The 18,481-nt window shown below is 42.7% G+C and overlaps 1 long non-coding RNA gene across 1 annotated transcript in view; it reads right to left on the bottom strand.

The window, feature by feature from the left end:
- The window catches only part of LOC308471418, an 80,233-nt gene that overhangs the window by 57,519 nt on the left and 4,233 nt on the right, over window positions 1–18,481 (bottom strand). Inside the window, exon 2 of the long non-coding RNA XR_013982948.1 lies at window positions 17,438–17,632. This is a non-coding gene — a long non-coding RNA (uncharacterized lncRNA). The remainder of the gene's footprint in view (window positions 1–17,437; window positions 17,633–18,481) is intronic.

Genomic DNA, 18,481 nt, shown 5'->3' with positions numbered 1-18,481 from the left:
ATTGCAGTGTATCTTGTCTTTGGCTTCCCTTTGAAAATGGTGATGCTGAGATTCGTACTTGAAACATAGTGTGCAGAGAACTGGCATTCTGGTTGTCTTCAAGGGAGATGTCACCAATGATAGGCTGGCTTTTGCACTGAATGGCTGGTGTTCGCTTATCCGTCCCACGGAACGGAAATCAATCCAGTAAATACAATCGACATTCACTGTGTTGCTGCTTTCATTCCAAGATGATATGTAATTGATCATGTTTCCCCCTCCATCTGTATTGTGTTTTCTTTGCATTCAGATGAATGGGGTGGAATAGCGTGACGACAATGTAATTCATTACATTATGCAATTTTGCCACAGTGGACAGTGTAGTTTTCAGTGGAAGACAAACTGCAGAAAAATGGAAAAAGTGATGCATGTGCTGAATACAGGGCAGAGCAGAGAAGAGCGCCTTCTTACATCCCTTTTCCTGATTTCTTTCTCCTCTTTTATTCTTCCCTGCCACCTCTAGAAATATTTGGAAGTGCCACATCCAGCCCTCCCTCCCTTTCATCCCAGTAATGATGTAGAGCCGCTTCCTTTGATCACAAGCATGAAGACAGAACAAACGGTGCCTCCAGAGATCCTGCTCGCTGCCAGCAGTCGGCAGGTGTTGCTTGGGCTGCCGCCAAAACACCACCACAGGCTACCTGGCAGAGCGCGGATGCAGCACCTGCACCTCTTTCTCTGAAACCCAAAAGTGAGAAGGCAGAGCAGGTCACCAGGTGGACGATGCCACTCTATCAAAGGATGGAAAAAAACCCCTGTAACAATACAGCAATTTGACCTCATTACTCATTTGGCTCCTGAAAGAAAGAAAAAAGGATGTAGGAATCCGAGGTGCACTATGATCCTTCAACCTGCTAAGCAAAAGACCAACATCAAACTCTTATCCAGGCTAGAAAACCAGGGTTGAGGGAGAACTAAAATAGCTATTTAAAAAAAAACCAAGGCAGCTTGCAGACATGGCACCAGGAAAATACCAATATCTATCCATTAACTTCTTGGGTGTTAAGATCAGCAGAGGGGGGCGCTTTTGGTAGTTCCTCTGCTCTCAGACGCTCAGGGTGGGCAGAGGTGGCATTCTCTGTGGCCACTGGTGGAGGAAGAGGGGTGTGGGGGGAGCGCACCGCCCCCGGCAGCGTGATCCCAGTGGGGAGCCATCGCAGCTGCCCCCCTGCCCATGCTGGGCGCCATGTCCCCCAGGATGCGCACCACACCCCTGCGGGCGGTGCGCCACACCCCCAGGACACGCGCCATCCCCGGCCCTGGCCCCGCCTGCTCTCCGCCCCGCCCCCCGGTGCCAGAGCATGAAGCTCTGCCACTGTCTGTGGCAGCCCCTAAGTTGTTGGATTCCCTCCCCACAGAGGTGAGTCTGGCCCATTCACTATAACAGTGGTACTTCTAGATACGAACGGGATCCGTTCCAGAGCCCTGTTTGCATCTAGAGGTAAACGTAACTAGCAACGGCACATCTGTGCACGCACGCGTCACTTTTTGCCACTTCTGCGCATGCATATGGCGTCATTTTGAGCATCTGCGCATGCGCAAGCGGAAAAACCCAGAAGTAACACGCTCCGATACTTCCGGGTTGCCGAGGAGCACAACTCAAACGTGCTCAACTCAAAGCATATTTAACCCGAGGTATGACTGTACAGCTTTCATTGTATGCTGAAAATACAACTCTTCACCCTGATCTTTGACACTTGGGATGCATTTTTCAAGATGTTCTTGTGATTGTCATATGTTTTAAACTGTTTTATTGTTGCATTCTATTGTTGGGTTGTGACCCTGGGGTGAATGTTTTTATTGGTTATTGCCAACCCAAACAACAACAGCAAGCCATGCACAGTATTTACATACACCCAGTTCAATCTGGTACACCAGAAACAGTCCAACAGCACTTTACTAAGAAAATTTAAGGAATGTGTGAAAACTATTACTGCTTAAAAAAAACACCAAAAAAACTAGTGGCTTTTATAAGATATTTCCAGATTTGGCAGAAGACTCCATGGAAGTACTCACAAAAATCACCAGCATATGCTATCCTTCTTATTATAAATCCTTGCATAGAATTCCTTGCAATGTCCCTTTATTTGGCTCCAGCTGAAGCTTCTTCCTTCCCAGCGGCATCCAAACTATGTAAAGGCCCCACTTGAGTATGTGCATTGAAATCTGGTGGATCAAATTTCCCATTCATGCTAGATTACCATTCAGTCTCCCTTGCAGAAATCAAAGGGATGTTGCAGTTTATGTCCTCTTTAATCTCCTTTTGCAAACAAGGGATCTAGCAGCTCTCTAACTGATTTTATTGTTGTAAATTTCTGATCACACACTGAAAGAAATGAGCTGGTAAAATCTCAGCTACATTTGTTGATCAAAACTCAGATGCACCATATAAAGAAATGTTATCTACGCTGTTAGCTGCAGCTAGAAAGCTAACAGCAAGAAATTGGAAAACTGAAGATGGAGGAACATTCGATGAATGGGAAAATTTGCCATAATGGAAAGATTGGCAAAGCCAGTACAAGCAACCAGAAAAACCAACATAGAGGATGAGTTCATTAGATGGTGGCACAGGTTCATTCTACATTTCAGAATCAGTGAAAATAGGACTTCAGTAGCAGCTTCCTAAGAACTTTCCTGGAGAGACTTGATAGGTTGAGATGAAACAATGTACTGCCCTTCACATTCTCCCTATGCATTATGAAAATAAGCTTAATGACACAAAAGGGAATATTGTACATCAAAGAAACCAAACCAAATATGATGTGATATTTTTGCATGATATTGTTATATAAAGTGGTGTGTGTGTGTGTGAATATGTGTACTGCCATTCGGGAGGGAGGGAGCTGAATACCATCCAAAACTAAATTCAACAGGGGAAACAAACAAATGAAATGGTGGGTCATTGCTATGAAGAAGGCAGCCCTGCAAGTTTTCACTACTTGGTTCAATGAAGGTCTGTTTACTCTTGGGTAAAGAAACGGAATGCAATAAAAAGTTTATATATAATACGTGCTTGGTAACAAATGACAAGAAGGGTATTTGTATATGCTGTCAAGCCTATGAGGCCATGTCCACTGTGCCCAGCGAGTTGCAACAGGAATGAAAAAGCTTTTTGCATTTTAAAACTTAAGCCCCAAATCAGTAACATTTTAAAGAATGAAAAATGCTAGAGACTCATAGAGAGATGCATTGCCTATCCATAGAATCAGAGTGTTGTTCTGAGGAAATGGAGCTGGATTCTTTACATAAAAGTGAGTGAGAGTTTCCTTCTAACCATGTAATAAAATCTCTGAAGCTGTTGTTTCTCCTCCTCCTCCCTTTCATTAGTTTACACTTGCTTCATTTTCTGAAGTTCTCTTCAGCTGAAAGGGGAAAATCAGTGTACTACTCAAAAATATAAATGAGGAGGGGAAGCCCATGGGCACAGGAATCATAATACATATTCCAAACCCAGTGGATCAAGAGATGTTTCCAAAACATGCTGTGGGGAGAGAGTTATGCAAAGTTCTCTCAAAACTTCTCCAGGGCATGGTGTGGGGGAGACAAACACAAGATGAACTCATTCACAAGAGTTATGGGATGTTTCTCTGTGCAGATCGTGGTCAAGTGAGGAATGCAGAAAGTCTGCCTTGCAACGGAAACAGCACTTGCTAAGAAATCCAGGCTGAGATATCTCCACAAGAGTGGGGTCAGATTAGACAAGGGGGAGAAATTCTGTCCTGTTCACATTTAAAGGCTACCTGATTTTCACTTTCCAAAACAATATGCGAACCGAAACACAGCCATCAAATGCAGTTCTCCAGGTAAGCAATGTATAGAAAAACTCATATACTTGTGCATAATTAGTGAGCATAACATACGGAAATGCATTATATTAAGGGAAACAGCTTGCAAAAGCATGCACATTGGGGGAAATGGCATGTAAAAATATATTCGCTCTAAAATTCTGGTGAATTTCCCACCAGGATGTTTTAAAGGCAGGTTGACAAACTGATGCAGAAACATGGAGAACTAAACTTAAGATTGGGAAAATGACAAATGGAAAAACCGAAATGGATTCACCCATCCCCGTCAGATGTATCTCTTTCTAGCTATTTCTTTTTATTTTGAGTCAGTGACACACTTCCTTGTGCCTGGCTTCAGAAGAGGTCAGCTCCTTCTAGCATGCAACTCTTACATATTCCAAACATCTTTCCTTCCCCACAGGCATCTTTAAGCATATTTCAAGTTTCCTCACCCAATGACCTACTTGATGTTATTACAATAAATGATTGTCCCAGCAGCAGATCCAAACAAACCAGAGTAATGAGAAATGTTATTCTGCTGGTTCATGTGCCATGTATCATATACATGCAATGAGTGGCTTTAAATAATAGTTTTCATTGAATGAACTTACTGGATGGGTGGTTACTGTTTTGGAATGAGCCTTTACTGGCAGATGCTAACTCAGAAGTGCTAGTCCCATTTCGTCTCACACATTAGCAACATCTAGCGTAAAACTGAGAGAAGAGAGTGACTTTTCACAGGGACCAGCCAAAGAGAACACACTGCACAAATCATAACTCATCTGCATTGGCTTCCATTTTGCTTCTGGGCCAACTCAAACCACACTGCTGGTACTGTCAGTCACTTGGCTACTGGAAAGAGCTGGTGTTCGTCCAACTAATAAGCATTTTCTGAAGGTGTCAGAGAAGTACTCAAGAACTATGTTTAAAGCAACTTCACCTTCTGAAGTTTGATTATTTTTAAAAGCAATAAACAACAAGTTTTCTTAACTATCCATTGGCACTGAGCAACTCAACTGAAACAACTCACCGCCACCCCTTCCCTCTCGTAGAAGTGGAACCAGAACTGGTTCAACTGCTCGCACCAGGTGATTTATTAAACAGCTTTATCCATTTGCTTTTTCCATTCATAAATTTACTAAGAGAATCTGCACTTTTTTAATGACTTTGTTCATCATGTTCAATTATTCAGCGACTGATTTTAGAGAGCCTGTAAATAATTCACAAACTGTTCCTGTGATTCTTTTTTTGATCCCTGGAGTTCTTCATTCACGTGGCTGATCACACATGATTGCCAGGCTCCAGAGTCAGACATTTCAGTGAGCTTACTAGTAATTTATAGGAAAGGCTCCCCAAACCTTCCCAAAAAAATCCTCATTAAATGGTCCTTTAAGCAATACAGTCCCCTTACAACTGTAGGGTAAAAAATCTCCTGCAACACACCTCAAACCAATGCGGGGCCCTATATTGGGACGCAAAAGCTACTCTTCCTTCTTGCTGGTTGTACCTGCAAGCTCTACACTTCATTCAACAATTGTGCTCACAATGGGGTGACGCTTCCCAAAGCAAGCTGGAAGTATGAATGGCAGAGGCGCATCATTCACATGCACTAGAGATCTGTGGCCCAAACAGAGCTCATAAGCACATTTATCATGGGTATTCAATAAGGCACGGCTGTCATTCACATTTTACACTTTTACTGCAGAGGGGAGAAAAAAACATTGTAATGCATTGCCACATAAAATATAGGCTCACTCCAATACTTTTTCAGTATGTATGCAGGGGGAGAAAGTGTGCATGTAATATACATTGCCAGGTGTGAAATTTGTTGTGTGTATTTGTTCTGGAGAAGGAACACAAATTAGAAAGGACCAGCCTAGGGCACTCAGCTGCCTGAGGCAGACTGGCAAATGGGGCCTACACACACACACACACACACACGGGGAGGGGGGGCGGTTATAGTCCTAAAGGCCAGCAAACTGATTTGGGCACCTGAGGCAGAAATAAAATCCACAATCACTTCCCCAACAGTATAAAAAAAACCCTAATGATTTTCATCTCTTTTGTGACACCCAAAATCAGCTGCTTGAGGTGGCTGCCTCTGCCTCATTCTGCCTAACGCCAGGAGCAAAACCTGAAGGCACTATTGGCAGTGAATGTCCAACAAGCCATACATGCAACAGAAGGACCCTTGATGTGATGATGTTCACCAGCATACACAGGGTTGTGGGTTGATTTTTCCTACACCAGTGTGTACCTTCCTAAAGAGTGCACTGCAGTTGAAATGACTGAAAGTGATGATCCCAGTTAAGAAATGGAACATGAGCCTGGCTACAGGCACACCTGCTTGATTTATTCATTTGGAAGTTTTATACTACTCTGCTTTCTGAATTGAACCAACAAGGCAGACTGAAACAGTACAAAACAGAGAAAACACATGCAAGCAGAACTACAGACGTACACACAAACAAACCAGCAGCCCTTAGTCCTCTGCTGATGGCAATGGCCAGAGCGAGCTTCTCGTCTGCTCTGCAATCCTAGGACAACTGGCAGATGGAGCAGACCTTCTCTGGGCAATGGGTAGGGTGCCAAGTTGGTTTTCCCTTTGATGTGACATTCTTCCTGGGAGTTAGGAAGTACAAGTTCCCAATGACCCTTTGTCCTCTGACCGATGGTGTTCATGGAGCAGTGCCAAATGAAGGCTAACCAGGAGACTCACAGGAGCAGGGGTAATTCTCCCTTTTGTATTTCTTCTGGGTTTTTCTTTTTCTTTTTTCTGTGTAAGGTGTCAAAACCTTACGCCTCAATTCTAATGAAGTTTCATCTATTTACATCTCAAAAGAAGTTTCTCCTGAACTTAGAAATTCAGGACTCTGATGTTTTTCTTACAATATATTCCACAGCTGAAGACTAGTTTCAGTTTAAAAGTAAATTGCTAGCTTGTGCAAATAGTGCTGTGAGGAAATCATTCATAGGAACAGGAAGTTATATAATTAGGAACGTACATTAGTTTTAAAAGCACAAAGATAAAATGCTATTCTGCAATAGGAGCTATGGCTTAGTCCACAACACATTTTATTGTTGCCAGTTATGCAAAACGGGAGAGCTACATATTAGAGAACTCCTTGCATAAGGTGAACCCAGTATTAAAGGTTATCACAATGAAAGAGAGCAGAAATAAATATGTCATTATCGGAGAAATCTACAGAGCAGAAAAATTAGAGTAGTGTACATTTCTGGTTATTTTGTTCCAAAAGGTACCAAAAAGCTAGCAAAAAGTGGGCTTGGTGATACAGCTCCATGCATAAGGCCCTGTGTTCATTCCCAGACTTCTCCAGGTAAAGAGCAACAGGGCTAAGAAAGAACTTTGGATCTTGGAAATGTACAGATGGTCAGAAGAGAACACTGGACAATAGACTGAGACAGTTTCATAGATGTTCAAAAGTTACAGAGAGGGCAACTGAAAGGATCAAGGGCACCGTGAAGCATCATCTCAACAAGCGCCGGCTAAAGCCTTTGGGTCATTATATAACCATGAAAAGAAATAACAGAAAATATAGCAGAAGTCAGGGGCATCGACAAAATCAGTAAAATGAGGTGAGACTAGGAAAACTAGTTTGGAGAAAAAAGGTGAACAAATCTTTAATTCGGGCTATGCATTTAATTTAAATTTATATAGCTGCCCATCAATAAATATTCCTTAGAGAGAGAGTGGGGGAAGCTTTCATATATAAAGCATAAGCCCAGTTTTAAAGCACAGCTAAATCTGCTGTTACTGAAAGTTGAACTTGCAAATAGTGCAGTGTGAAATATGGAGGGGGGGGCGACACAAGAGAACAGCTAAGGAAGCAGTTGGACCCTTGGATGACATGGGAGTCAAATATGTGCTAATAGAAGATAAGGGGATTGCAGAAAAGCTAAATAAATTATTTGTGTCTGTCTTCACTGCAGAAGATATATGGTAGAATGCTGTGCCTAACTAGACTTTGCAGGAAGGGAGTATGAGGAACTGAGGCAAATAGTGGCGATAAGAGACAAAGCTCTAGGTCTAATAGACAAAATAAAAACTGTCGCGTCTCCGCTTCCAGGCGGTATCCACTCGAGATTTCTAAAAAAAACAACCTCAAATGTGGAATTTGATATATGTACAAAAATATGTAACATGTCACTCAGATTAGTCTTCATACCAGAGGACTGGAAAGTGGCCAATATAACACCATTTTTTTTTAAGGGATCCAGAGGGGTTCCTGGAAATTACAGGAAGCTAGCTTAATAAATGTCACATATATGTTCATGGGGTCTGAACAGGCAATGTCTGACCAGGAACAAGACTATGGGATCATGGTGGACAACTCTATGAAGATGTCCATCCACACTTGGAGTATAGTGCGTAATTCATAGAATAATAGACTCTTAAGCTGGAAGGGACCGTAAGGGTCATCTAGTCCAACTCCCTGCAATGCAGGAATCTCAGCTAAAGCATCCATGACAGATGGCTGTCCAATCTCTGCTTAAAAACCTCCAAGGAATGAGAGTCCACAACCTCCCAATAGACTGTTCAACTGTCACACAGCTCTTACTGTCAGAAAGCTTATTCTGAATGTTTAGCTGGAATCTCCTTTCTTGTAATTTGAAGCCATTGGTTCGAGTCCTACCTTCCAGAGGAGAAGAAAACAAGCATGTTCCCTCTTCCATGTGACAGCCCTTGAGATATTTGAAGATGGCTATCATATCTCCTCTCAAGTCTTCTCTTTTCCATGCTAAACATACCCAGCTCCTTCAACCGTTCCTCATAAGGCTTGGCTTCTAGACCCTTCATCATCCTAGTTGCACACGTTCCAGCTTGTCAACATCCTGAAATTGTGGCACCCAGAATTGGACACTGTATTCCAGGTGTGGTCTGACTAAGGCAAAATAGAGGCAGTCCAGGAGGACTCTGCCAGGAGTCACGTAGGATCGGGGATGCTGCACACGGGCACGCAAAGGGTGCCCTCCATTTGATGCAGAGAGCAGTCATTACTTCCCTTGATCTGGACACTACATTTCAGTTGATGCAGCCTAGAAGTGTCAGCTTTTTTTTTCTTCTTTTTTTTCTGCTGCATCACACTGTTGACTCACATTGAGCTTGTGGTCCACCAAGACCCCTAGATCCTTTTCACAATTGCTGCTAGTAAGCCAGGTGTCCCCTGGTTTATTACCATAGTACTCCTATACGTTGCTCATGAAGATCCCAGAGGAATCCAGCTGTCCATTGCTGGAGACAAAATGCTGAGAGAAATGGTTTGCTCCCACAAAGCAGTTCTTGTTATCTTAAATATTTGTGCCAGGAAATCAGTCCCTTGCTATAACTTTATAATTTTTGCCCTTATTTTGGTGCAGTAGCCGGTATACCTCAATTCTAAGCAGTCATTTGCTTGATCAAACAATGGGGTCAGGCCATTACTGTCATCGCCAGTCCAAATCTTCACATTAAGAAACTTCCAAACAAGCTATGTCGTGATTTACAACACTAAATTCTCTGTTTTGTTTTGTTAATAATCACTAATGTGACAGCTTAAGAAAACAGAAAAACAGTCTGGAAAGGCAATAAAATATATGGAACCTAACCAACAAGTGGGTCACTAAACATGTTCTCATGGGCCAAAGAGACAAGAGGAGGATGGTATTTTAACAAGTATAAACGTGTGTGGACATGCTGGCCAGACATTGCTAGTTCTCAAGAACTTGCAACATTACTTCAGGGTGTGGTATTATACTTTGCTTAAGTAAAATAATAGGAGCACACACCCTAATTGTTCAACTGTGTTAGAGCATTAGCTCAATAACCATTGCATTGCAGAATTTATCCCCTTATAACCCTACAGAAACTTAATTACATTGACTCCTACTCTTACCGTACACTTATTTATTTAGATTTTTCAACCTTGCTCGTCTTCAGATGATATTCATTAGTTCATAACCATCTTTAAACCAATTGACAAAAAAAGTAGGAACTCGGGTGGAACCAAGTACGGGCTAAAGTACTGACATGATCCTACCCCAAACACTCATTGCAAACAATTCCATGTCTTTTTCAAAAGAGTGCTAAGGCATCACCACCAGAAATCAGAGAATCAATGGCATACAGCAGGAGTGGGGAACCTCAGTGCTAAGCCCAAATATGGACCTCTGGACCTCTATCTGACCCTTGGAACAATTCCCAGGCCTCATCCTGCACTGACCCTGCTTCTCACCCCAAGTGTTTTTGCCTGGCTGAAATGTGTACCTGAACTCTGATATGCCTCTTGCTTGTCTAGATGGGGGACAGAGAGGTGAGAGTAGGGAGGGCCCTTGGGCTGAAAAACGCTCAGCCCCCCTGGTATAAGGGGACTCTTCCACACAGCCCTCCAAGGTGCTCTCCTACACAGAAGTCCTCTCAAAATGAACAGATTCGTGGGAGCTTCTGTAGGCTTGGCCCATGTGAGCTTCCCAGCAGATGAACGGAGATGGAGATGTTAAAAGCCATCCTATATTATAATTTCAGGCAAGAACTGTGTTAACAGCACTTTGCCACAACATTACAATGGAACTGAGAGATATTGATAAACACAACCGTTCAGGCCTAGGTGTGTTTAAATTTGACTGAAATTGTTTACAGTTACAATTAACAATTTGTATGGGGAGGGGACTCAAAACCAATGGTGTATTTTCATAGAATCATAGAGTTGTAGAGTTGGAAGGATTTAAAACTATTAGTTAAAGTACAGTGGTACCTCAGGTTAAGTACTTAATTCGTTCCAGAGGTCTGTTCTTAACCTGAAACTGTTCTTAACCTGAAGCACCCCTTTAGCTAATGGGGCCTCCTGCTGTTGCCGCGCCGACGTAGCACGATTTCTGTTCTCATCCTGAAGCAAAGTTCTTAACCTGAAGCACTATTTCTGGGTTAGCGGAGTCTGTAACCTGAAGCGTATGTAACCCGAGGTACCACTGTATAGATGGATCTTTGACACCTCTATACTAAGAACATGTACACAGCATGTACAAAGCACCAATTGGGTTCAGGCAAGGCTGAATTTGGTGGTCCTGATTGGGCCTCAATTCAGGCCTGATTGCTCCAAGCCTCAAACTAAATTTGGACCTTATACAACCTTGGGATCAGGCAGGGTGGAGGCGAAGTAATCTATGATGCAGAGAGTCTCACCTGCGTCATCTTCTTCTCCTTGCTCACCGCCCCACTGCATGTTTAATATCTTCCCCCTCCTTTTTTTCCAAGGTGATCCAGGACTGCCAATCCACAAGAGCCCCAATTCAGTCCAAATTATTCCAATTTGGTTTGGAATTCAGCCTGATTGGTTGCACAGCCCAAAACGTACACCTGTAGGTTATTTAAAACAAACTTTTCTCTACTACTAAGAGGTGTGCTTTCTGTGAATCCCAAGAAACCAACCAGAATGCAGTATTATCATCAGCAGTAAACCACAATAATATCATGCCCAGTTTCAAAAAGTGTCTGCCTGAGCAGCTACCACAAATGGAAGTTTTATTCTTCCAGTTCTCTCCTGCAACTTAAATGCAAAAACAATGAAGAGTCTTGTGTTATCTTAAAGACTCACAAATGTATTATGGGACATGCTTTTTAGAATGGAGTCTACTTTAGTAGATACATGAAGTAATACTAGTTTATTGATTTACACAATAAGCAAGAGTTGCAGTGAGCATGCTTATTACCCAAGGAATAACGATTCAATAAAGTGGTTTCACACCCTCCTTCCTTCCTTTCATTGAAAGACTACCTTCTCCTCTTGTTCCTCTTCCTTGTCAACACCCTCAGGCCTTGCTAGGAGCATGATCAGATCTTCTTTCGAGGTGGCTCCCCCCTGATAAGAAGTATCTAGCACATGCATAGGCCAAACGGAGATGGGCAAACTGTGCATCTGGCTCATGACATTGCATCCATAGATGAAAAATGTATTGTGTACTCACTAAACAAGCTCAAGATGCAAAGCCATGGCAGAACTATCTGGCCCTACCAAACATCAGATACAAATATCATAACCTCCTCCTTTTCTGACAGCGTAATATAATATGAACAGCAAAGTCAAGAAGCCTTTTTTATATAAAGAAAATGGAAGCCTTGTTCAAATGGAGAAAAGGACAAACTCTGACACACACAAAATGGAGGCTGACAATAAGGCAAGGGAGGAAGCAAGAAAGTAGAATTTTGCCTCCGTGTTCTACCATTTGCATTTTTGCTGCTGCCCTTTTCTGTATTATTATTATTATTATTATTATCATCATCATCATCATCATCCTCATTATCTGGTATCTAATGTTAGTCAGAGTAGATCCAGTGAAATTAGTGGGCATGACTAACTTAAGTCTGTTCAGATCAGAACTTTGTTGGATCCAACCCAGTCACTCCAAGAAGAAAAGAAAACAGATGCAGGGCTACCATCAGCTCTGCTGGGGAACCAGGATCTTCCCTCCAGCAGCTGTACCCCATCAGGATGTAGCAAAGGAAGGGATGCAGGTCCACTCAGAGACAGTGTGGCAGTAAAATTTGGTGCCCCTCCACCTCTCGCACTCCATTCTAAATAATAGTTGTGGCGTCCCTGGCAGCACCCCCAAACCTCTATGCCCCCCAAATCTGCCTCTGTCATTAATGCTGCCTCCCATGATGGTGCTCATCTTTCAGTGGGGTGGGTAGGTAGGTAGGTCTAGTCCATGGGTAGGCAAACTAAGGCCCGGGGGCCGGATCCGGTCAAATCGCCTTCTAAATCCGGCCCGCGGACAGTCTGGGAATCAGCATGTTTTTACATGAGTAGAATGTGTGCTTTTATTTAAAATGCATCTCTGGGTTATTTGTGGGGCATAGGAATTTGTTCTTTTCTTTTTTTTCAAAATATAGTCTGAGGTCTGAGGGACAGTGGACCGGCCCTGTGCTGAAAAAGTTTGCTGACCCCTGGTCTTGGTCCTTATTAATATATTGGTGGATGAGGATTTTATGTTAATCTGTCATCATTTTGAATTTTCCTGGCTTTAACTTGTTTTTGTATGCTGCATTTTATATTGTCAAGTCGTTCTGAAACCTTTTTTAAAAAAATAAAAGTGAGAGGCAGATGAAATTTAGTATTAAAAGAACAAGGATTTGTAACAAGAAAGTGGTACCTGAGTTTGCTTATTTCTTCTTCCTTCCCAATCCATTTTCCTTTCGTGTCATTTATTTTAGATTGTAAAACTGTGGGTAGAGGTTGTCTTGCTTTTATTGATTAGTAAGCTACTCCAAGAGGCCCCCCCCCCTTCTTTTTATTTTCCTGAAGAGCCAGGGTAAAAATTCCTGAAACAAATAAAATGGTATTGCATGTTTGTTATGTGTCAGTCAGTTGTAGATCTATGATGACAGCAGCTAAGCAGAAGAGAAAGCCTTTCTTGTTCTGCCCTGAAGGGTGTGCCCAGTCACTCAACTGGTTAGATCATCTGTTACCTAAAACTTGGAGAGGAAGTTAGTTCCCATGAAGACAAGGCACTAATGATGGTGGTGAAAGCCAGGTAATGTGTGGGCAGGAGCTATTCAGTCTCATAATGAGAAGCATCATAATTTGGCTTTTGCTCTCAGCACTCATTCCTCCGCTTTCACTGCTGATAGACTTGGATAATAGCACTCATCTAGCTTAACAAGCATGCGTCTTCATTGACCTACAAGTAAAAGAGGCCTCTCCCTTGGAGGAAGTGTTCCGGCTAAGATAGCAGCTTTGCATAGCTTCCAAGAGCATCAGTGGAGGAAACGTACCTTCATGAGGAACAGAATCTTGTTTCATGTAAATAATAATAATGGCAGTTTGTACATCCTGAAAATAATATTCTTAGGTCACATGGATTACATCTCCAGCATGCTAAAAACAGCCTCAGGGTGGGGTGGGGGTGGGGGCTTTGCAATGTAAGATTTTTGAATATATATATATATATATATATAATACATTGATTTAAAAATTCAGAATGTGATGATTCAAATGTAAATTCATTAGATCATTATTATAAACCATTTAAGACAACATTTCCTGGTTGTTTAACAATGTTGCCACCCATTTAATGTCTAATTAAAAGAGACTCAAGCAGATTCAGATCCCACATTTAAAGCACGTTAGATGCAGATTTAACACAGGTGTCTCCTCCAAAGAATCCTGGGAATTGTAGTTCACATAGACACACTTCCCAGCACCCTTAACGAACAGAAGATTCTTAGGGAGAAACCATGTGCTTTAAATCATAGAGTTGGGAGAGACCCCGAGGGTCATCTATTCCAATCCCCTGCAATGCAGGAATTTCAACTAAAGCACACATGACATGGCCATCCGGCCTCTGCTTTACAACCTCCAAGAAGGAGAGTCCACCACCTTTGAAGGGAGTCAATCCCACTGTCAAACAGTTCTTATTGTCAGAAAGTTTTCCCCAGTGTTATTTTTTTTAGAAAACAAGGCACTGGAAATCACCATGAACGCCTCCCTTGTTATCTTATAATGCCACCTGAGAGATGCTAGAATTGAGTTCTGGTGAGTTCCAGCTGAAAAAGTCCTGTTTAAACACCATATTATTTTGGTTGACAGATTTGTTTCATTGATTGTTGTGTAAACCACTTCGTGACTATCCATGATGAAAAGCGTTCTATAAATAAGAATAACTAAAATTTCCTCATCCCCACTCTGTAGCTGCCGCACAACACGTTTCTGAGGAGAGTCTTTTCAGTGTGTGCAGGTGGAAGGAGATGGTGGAAAATCCAATATCTGGAAGCGCCCCAAGTCCCAGATATTCAGACCTGAACTGGAGGGAATTTTACCTTTTTCGTCTGCCTCTGTTTGAAACTTTGCTATCTTTCACAAAAGAGTGGCCGGTCTTTCCTTGTTTCAAATATCTGCAACATAGACCATTGGTTGTGGTTTTTTTGGGTGTCCCCCTTCCTCTTTCAGATTCATTTCCCAGTGACAAACTCAGCCCCAGGAAAGGCAATGTCTTTTCTGAGAAATGCTCCATACTTGACATATTGTCTATTATGCAGTAGCTTGAGTCAGCTTTTGGATGAAAATGAAAAAAAAACACACGTTGCTTCATCTGTCTTAAATAACAGCCCCCACTCCACACCCTTCAGATGTCTACATGCTTCCATTAACAACAACAACAACAAAGACATCTCGGTGCATAAATAATCGCAGGAGAGTTTGAGTCCTAAAGTGGGTTATCAGTACATGTTTGGGCACACACTGAAGTCAGCACAAGTTAAGAAAGACGAACACCTCCTACACAAACTGGAGACAGAGAGGAAGCAGCAGTAAGTTTGCACCAGATGAAGAGACCTGTCGGAACAGGACTGGACAAACTCAGTGGGCGGAAGCCATCCAATGAGCCAAAATGAGGCAACGTTGTCAGCAGTATGCTGATGACACTCAGCTCTATTTCTCCTTTACATCTGCAGGTGGGGCAGTGGAACTGCTGGACCTGTGTCTTGCCTCATTAATGGACCTGATGAGAGCCAACAAACTGAAGCTCAGTCCAGATAAGACTGAGGCACTGTTAGTGGGTGGTTCCCTAGACCTGATGGGTGGGAGGTTGCCTGCTCTTGATGGGGTTACACTTCCTCTGAAGGAGCAAGTTCATAGCTTGGGGGTACTCCTGGATCCTTTGCTGACACTCAAGGGCTGAGGTGGCCTCAGGGGCCCAGAGTGCCTTCCATCAGCTTCGGATGGTGGCCTAGCTACGCCCCTATCTGGACAGGGATAGCCTAACTACTGTTGTCTATGCTCTGGTAACTTCAAGGTTAGATTATGGCAATGCGTTATACATCGGGCTGCCTCTGAAGACGGTTCAGAAACTTCAGCTAGTGCAGAATTCAGCGGCAAGGTTGTTCACCGGAGCAAGATGGTTTGAGCATATTACACCAATCCTGGTCTGACTGCACAGGCCTGGGCCTCATTCAAAGTGCTGGTTTTGACTATAAAGCCTTAAACAGCTCACGGCCACAATATCTCCAGGACCGCCTCTTCCCATACCCAGACCCTGACATCATCTTCTGAGGCCCTTCTTTGTGTGCGGAGGTCCGGAGGGTGGCAACATGAGAACGGGCTTTATCTGCAGTGGCTCCCCGTGGAATGCTCTCCCCAGGGAAGTTCGCCTTTATGCACCTTTATGTGCCAGGCAAAAACGTTCCTTTTTAACCAGGCCTTTGGTTGATTTGATTGACATCCTATGCCCTTTTAAAATGTGGGGTTGGGGGGGGGTTAATGGGTTGTTGTTTTTAATTTGATTATGTATTCTGTGGTTTTATATTTTGATTTTATTCTGTGAACCGCCCCAATATAGGGTGGTATATAAACTCAATTAATAATAATTAATAATAAGTGGGGAAAGAGTTAATGGCTACTAAGTGCTGTACTTAAAAACTCCTAATGTCACAGACTCAAACGTTTTCTCCCAAAACATTCAAACATTAAAGGAGTCTTTTGTGACCGGCAGTGCAGGATGGCTGGTGAATGACATATATGTTGATTAGCTAAGCATGGACATCAGTGGAGAAAGTAAAGAATTTAAAGTAGCTGAGTGTGTCTCCCCAACCCCCAGAGAAAAGCTAGAAGCAGAAAGAGGAGTTCCTACTCCGACCAGCTTGACACAGCAGGCCTGAGGTCAGTCTGACCAGGACTGCCCTACACAATATTTCAAAAACAGTGGACCATGGCAAATTACAGACAACTTCCCAAACTCTCATCAGGTTTCAAAGAATCAGTCTGAGTACCTTCTATTGTAGGCACTGCAGTTTACCTCTCACAGAATTCCCATCAATCCTGAACAAACTACAGTGCCCAGAATTCTGGATGGGTGGATGTGGGTGTGCTTTGAATGTAATTTAAAGGTATCATATGCATGCAAGCTCAACTGTACCTTGATTTTCAAAAGAGTTGATTGTGCAAGGCAATTATAAGTTTAAAAAAGCATTATAGCATGGGGGAAAGACAGTGGGGTGTCTGCAAAAATAGAGGCTAAGGAAACAGGCTGCAATTTTCAGGAAGAAGGGAGGGGGGGAGAGGGGAAGAAAGCCCAGCTGATAAACTGCTCATAGTATCTCTCTGTTGACAAGTAAAATAACCTAAGCTGTGACCAACAGAAACCCAGGAAGAGGAGTTTATATGACCAGTTCATATGCTACAATAAGGGAGGAATCCGATGTCACACTCTTCTGATTGTTTTATCAGCACAAGCATCCCAGCTGGCCAGACAAAAGAATCCCACCTTTCCTCCATCTGTGTGCTGTTCTGGGGGTTCTCCTGAGCCTTCCTAGAGCCAGTTTCAACAGCATAGGGGAGCATGCAGGGAAAGGAGAGGGGGAAACTCGTTGCACCAGGACAGATATGACACAGATTTCCTTCATATTCACATATGCTGATTCAACATGCACAGGCACAAATAATAAAATAATGAATTTGGGTCAGTTTCCGCCCTAGTGGGAGCCGGCACAATGCAATGGACCTTTCTTCCGAATTCCCCCCGAGCTCTGAGGCATCAGGAGAATGGGGGAAGGAGAGGGAAGACAGATCACAACAGTGCAAAGCTAAATTCCTACATATAATTTGAATGGAAATACAACTCACCATGGTGGGAAGACTGTGGCCAGGTGGCTTCCCTCCTTCTTGTCTTTCGTCATTACATTGGACTTGGGCTGGACGGGCCTTCAAACAGAGGGCTCATTTAAATACCGATAAGTGTTGTCTACCACCATAAATGGAAAAATTAATCAGATCCTCTGTGTTCTGGTGAATGACTGAAGGTGTCCATATCTTCCAGCTCTGAAAAATTAACCGGATATGACATGTATCTTAGTTCTGCACGCTAGGAATGCCAGTGTTTAATAGGGTTGCAGCTCACACGTGAAAAGACAACATGATTCTAAAATTCAAACATACACTCCACACCCAAAGCACACACTGTTGGGTAATTCAACATCAAGTACCCTAAAGTACTTTCTTGATGACCACACTGCCAGTATGGGAGGGGGCTGAATTCTTAGTCTCTGGGGCATCCAGTGGTTTTTGAACAGCTGTTGTATTAATCTGGTTTCAGAGATCTGATATATAGCAAAGAGAAGTTTTCTGTTTTCCACACTTCACTGGATATTCTCTTTGTTTCCCTTCCTGCTTTGGCAACTGTACGACAGGTTGGGAGTTTAGTGGAAAGTTTCTTATAGAAGATAACCGTAACCTGCGATGTATGCTAAGCGCTTTTGAAGAATTCTAGGCCTTTGAGTTGAGGTGTCAGGCACCGAGCCAGCTTTTCAGGGAAGGTAGTAGCCTCACCTAATCAGATTATCATTCCAAAAGTGAAAACAAAGGAATAGAGACAGGAACTAGCCAAACCCTTCTATTAAGTGTAGCTGCTCTATAAAGCTCATTCCAAAGGGCTGTCATTTAGATGTATTATGAATGCAGGGCAGGGAGGGACATGTCAAACCAAAACAAAGATTCTGAGGATTGACTCTGAATTATGCTCTTGCACTCACAGTTTCCTCTTACTTTGTGATAAACCAGAAATGCATCAGACACAGTAAACATCAAAATAATTTAGATTTTGGGGCTAGAGTTTGTACCCTCTTAGGTGGATTTTCCAAAGCTAATTTTTACTAGTTTTTTGGATTAGGT

The sequence above is a fragment of the Podarcis pityusensis genome, assembly GCF_964106645.2.
Source record: "Podarcis pityusensis genome assembly, chromosome: 2".
Lineage (NCBI taxonomy): Eukaryota > Metazoa > Chordata > Lepidosauria > Squamata > Lacertidae > Podarcis > Podarcis pityusensis.
Note: the sequence above shows the minus strand (reverse complement) of the source record. Positions and strands in the feature narration are given on the sequence as shown.